Source organism: Choloepus didactylus, chromosome 3 (assembly GCF_015220235.1).
Source record: "Choloepus didactylus isolate mChoDid1 chromosome 3, mChoDid1.pri, whole genome shotgun sequence".
Taxonomy (NCBI): domain Eukaryota; kingdom Metazoa; phylum Chordata; class Mammalia; order Pilosa; family Megalonychidae; genus Choloepus; species Choloepus didactylus.
Window position 1 is genome coordinate 160428998 of NC_051309.1, and position 4840 is coordinate 160433837.

Here is a 4840-nt window from a genome sequence, read left to right on the forward strand (position 1 = left end):
CCCAAAAGCACCTATCCCAGGTCATAGAAAGGAGGGTCCATTTAAAGGCTGTCATGGAGGCCTGGCGTCCCCAGTCAATAGTTGACTGTTCTGAGCCTGTCATTTTCTATACAAAAGACTTCTACAACAGTTAACACAATGCAGCTAACTTCTTATACATACTGTTCAAGGACTAGAGCTAGTGCATATACTGCATCCTGGTCCACCATGAGTGAGACTTATTGTGATGCTACTGCCACCAACAATGGGGTCTTTGTTGCCATCTGGCTGTTGAGTGAACCTGTCCCAGTAGATAGCCCCAGTTTGACTGTCTACTTTTGAGAACCACTTTCAGTACCCACTGTCTTACCTGACCTGACAGTGCAAGTACATTTTCCCAAGTAAACTGCTTGTGCTTACATTTGAGACAGCTATTTACCTGCACCACCAACTCAAGTTATGAGGACATGGGGCACACAACAGCTGTGTCAAAGCAGGTGCTGACCTGCAGGCTCAAGTGCAAATCCCAGTTCACCATCATACCAGGCTCTGAGTAGATCCATGCCACTGCTGAGTGGGGTGGCTAACCATAGATCCTGCAGAATGTAGGCAGTATCATGCTAGCCAATGCCTGTGGCCCCTGCATTGGCAAGTGGGACTGGAAGGGCATCAGGAAGGGGGAGAAGAACACACTCGTCATCTCCTACAACAGGAACTCCACAGGCCACAATAATGTAAACCCCAAGACCCATGACTTCGTCATGTCTTCAGAGATTGTCACAGCCCTGGTCATCGCTGGCACCCTCAAGTTCAACCCAGGGACTGACTTCCTGACAGGCAAGGATGGCAAGAAGTTCAAGCTGGAGGCTCCAGATGCAGATGAGTTTCCCCAAGTGTGTTCAACCCTGGGTAGGACACCTAAGGGCAGCAATGGACAGCAGGTGGACATGAGCCCCACCAGGGAACCCTGCAGCTCCTGGAATCCTTTGACAAGTGTGATGGCAAAGATCTGGAGGACCTACAGATCCTCATCAAGTTCAAAGGGAAGTGTACCACCAACTACATCGCCCACAGGCCCCTGGCTCAAGTTCTGTGGCTACCTGGACAAGTTATCCAACAACCTACTCATTGGTGCCACCAACGTGGTAAACAATGAGGCCAACTCCATGCACAATGCTGTCACCCAGGGGTGTGTTTCTGTTCCCAGCACTGCCTGCTACTACAAGAAATATGGCATCAGATGGTTGGTGATCAGAGATGAGAACTACAGCCAGGGCTCAAGCTGAGATCATGTGGCGCTGAACTCCCACACCTTGGGGGCTGGGCCATCACCAAGAGCTTCGCCAGAATCCACGAAATCAACTTGAAGAAGCAGGGCCTGCTGTCCCTCCCCTTTGCTGACCAGCCAACTACAACAAGGTTTCCCCCTGTGGACAAGCTGACCATCCAGGGCCTGAAGGACTTCACCCCTAGCAAGCTCCTGGAATGCATCATCAAGCCCCCAGTGGGACCCAGGAGACCATCCTCCTGAACCACACCATCAGTGAGACCCAGATTGAGCAGTTCTGGGCCAGCAGTGCGCTGAACATAATGAAGGGACTGCAGCAGTGAGGCCCTCACTTGCCCACCACTGCCACAGCCCACACTGCCACACAGACCCAGCTCAGATGTCATTGGTAAGGGCAGTTCCCGTGTGTCATCAGAACCAAATGGGCTCCGATCCAGCCATGGCTTCCCACTCAAAGATGGCCTGACCAGACACTCCTGCCCTCCCCTCCCTCAACACATGTTGAGGAGTTTTCTTAAAGTAATTCCCAGCCCCCTGCCTTCCTGTTTTGTTTGGTTCAAATCCTCAGCAGGTCCATGCAGCTGTATTTATTTTTGATGACAAGACTCCCATATAAAATAGTCTTTCTCCTGCTGGTCTTCTCACTGATGGCTGAATAATCCTAGAGAACCTTTTGTTCTTGCAAGGTGTATTAGGGTTCTCTAGGGAAACAGAATCAATGAGCGGTGTCTCTGACTATCAGGTTTGTAAAAGTGACTCACACAATGGTGGGTATGCACGAGTCCAAATTCTGTAGAGCAGTCAGCAAACTGTCAACTCCAAGGAAGATGTCCGATGAACGCCTCAGGAAATGAACTGGGATCTTCGACAAACGTGTTCAATGAACCCCTCAGGAAACAAACCAGCAACTTCAACGAACTCCTCAGGAAACGCTTCACTGGGCAGCCGAAGAAGAAGTGAAGGTCCTCTAACTGTCTCGCTTAGAAGTCTTCAACTGATTGATTGGATTAAATGCAGCCAATTGCATTCTCTGATTGTGGAAGACTCGCCCTTTGGTGAGTCACCAGTCACAGCTGCAGTCAATTGACTGATGATTTAATAAACCAGCCTGTTGGTTTATTAACCAGCCACAAACGTCCTTGCAGCAATTGTTAGGCCAGTATTTACTTGACCAGACAGCTGGGTACTATCACCTGGCCAAGGTGACACATGAACCTAACCATCACACAAGGAAAATAAGAACCAAACAAAGTTCAGTGACAAAAAACCCTTAAGCTCATAGCTAAGTTGGTGCAGCTGCTGATCAGTCCCACTCTGATGTCCAAGAGCCATTCCTTCTTCTCTGCCCAGGGTGGGTCAGGTTGGGGGTGAAGGATCCACTGGTTTTTGAGAGAAAGGAAAGGGGAAGAAAGTCAATAAAAGGGTACATTTTTTAACTGGTGGGCAATTAGGGCTCAATCCCACTGTGAGTTCTCTGAGGAACTATGTAAACGGACCTCAGAGTTGTTCCCCCAAAAAATGGGAAGCCAGGGCATTTATCTGCCACTCCCATTCCATTATTAGTTAAGGGTTATTCCCAAGGATGTTCATTTCCTAACAATTTCAGACTACACACCCAGGTCTGCTTACTTTTTATACTTCCATTATACCGAAGAAATGCCTCATAAGCACAAGCTTTTTCAAACTCAATCCTCTGAGTCCTTATTTAAGGCTCTTTACCACCAAAGCCAGCCTCATAAAAGTGTAAAATGTCCACTTCTAGTAGGCACTAGAGCCTTGATGACTAAACAGTGGCCCTCTCCTACACTGGAGGATGCCTGAAATGACCGTCACTCAACAGACTTGAGACTTCAAATGCAGTTTCAGAGGAAACTGACAGACCCAGCCCAAGACTTAAACAAGCAGAAGAGGAACTGAATGAGGTATTGGATTCATGGAGAGGACCAAGGAACCAGGAAAGAGCTGTCAAGAATTCCAAAGACATATAGCAACCACATATCTCTTTTTGGCCATATAGAAATGTGGATTCCGGGGCCAACAGAATCGTTATTACCACGTATGTATCATGGTTTACATCCCTGGATAACTGGACAATCAAAGACTTCCCCCAGCATATGCCAGAGCCAAAGTGTAGTGGTAAACCATGCCAAGAGCATTCTCTAATTCAGTAGTTTCCAAACTTTCTTTGTCCATGAAACCCTTTGGTCAAACGAAATGTTACTAGGGATGTTCAGGCGAATATAATGGAGAAAAGCGTCTGTCAAAGTGGAGCTGGCGGAACCAGAATCTCCCCCTCCTGTGTCACTCTATGAGGGGGAATCACAGAAAATCACTAGAAATCCACTTATCCACTTTCCTATTAAATTACAGAAGCAACTGATAAGCACAAATCTACATAGGGCAAAATAGGTACAGAGGGGCTAAGAGAAGCTTTCAAAGAAAAAACACAAAGAGAATTTAGAAAGGGCTAGAGAAGAGATGGCCACAGCAACCTTAAGTATTTGGATGTAAAAGGGCCACCAATCGGTGGCTTCCTAGTGGTTCCAGAGAAGAGGGGACAAGGGTGAAGGGAGAAGAAAAGGAAGAACCTACTTATACAATGATTTAGAGTGGTAGCTGGTGTTTTTATGCCTCTATTATGATTTCATGGATGAGGCCCTGGAGTTTCTTGGTTCAAGTTTGAGATAATTAGCTACATAGTGCAGGCAAGTTTACATGGAATGGCTTAGAGATTTTCTGTTTTCCAAATAAATGGACAAACAGAAGACTTTAGTCTCCAGATTCATTAATCTAATACCTTCTGCGAGCATGCAGCATGCATACAAGGCCAAATAAGAGCATTCACTATAGATCAATCAATAATAATTTATAACTTCTGATCTCACCAAAGAGAAATGTTTATGCATGGAGAAAAAAAATAAATACAGTGACACTTAAGGAAGAAACCATCCCTCCCCACAAACACATAGGGCAAAGAAGAAAGTGAGACACTAAGCCATTCAATGTGTCTGTGGAGTCTTTACCAAAGGGGGGAAATATCTGTCAAGATGCCAAGGCCTGTGAGTCAATGGATTAGTTAAGCTTGTCTAAAATCATGCTCCCAAGAAAGCACTTGAATTTGTGATCTTAAATAGTTTAATAGCTTGACATATTAATTCTCCTATTTTAGAATCAGCTGAGAATGTTATGGGACAGGTTTCTAGCCAGGGAACAATTCTGAGATCAAAATGTTGCTAAGCAGCCCCATTTCAACCATGATGAAATGCCTGAATAAAGGACATTTTGTTCAGCTGTGCAGCTGTGGTGGTTTGAAACTGTCTGTACCCCTGAAAAATATGTTCTTAAAGTTAATCCATTCCTGTGGGTGTGGACACCTTGTACGTAGCATCTTTTGATGAGGCTACTTCAGTTAAGGTATGATGGGTCTTAATTATCTTACTGGAGTCCGCTATACACAGAATAAATACAGAGAGAGAGGGGAAGCCACAGAAACAAGAACTGAAATCAATAAAATCCAGAAGAGAAGGGAGAGACAAGCAGACACTGCCGTGTGCCTTGCCATGTGACAGAGGA

General features: G+C 45.8%; 1 pseudogene; it reads left to right on the forward strand.

The window, feature by feature from the left end:
* The first annotated feature begins 207 nt into the window (after positions 1 to 207).
* Positions 208 to 1590, forward strand: LOC119530511 (annotated as a pseudogene).
* The last annotated feature ends 3250 nt before the right edge of the window (positions 1591 to 4840 follow it).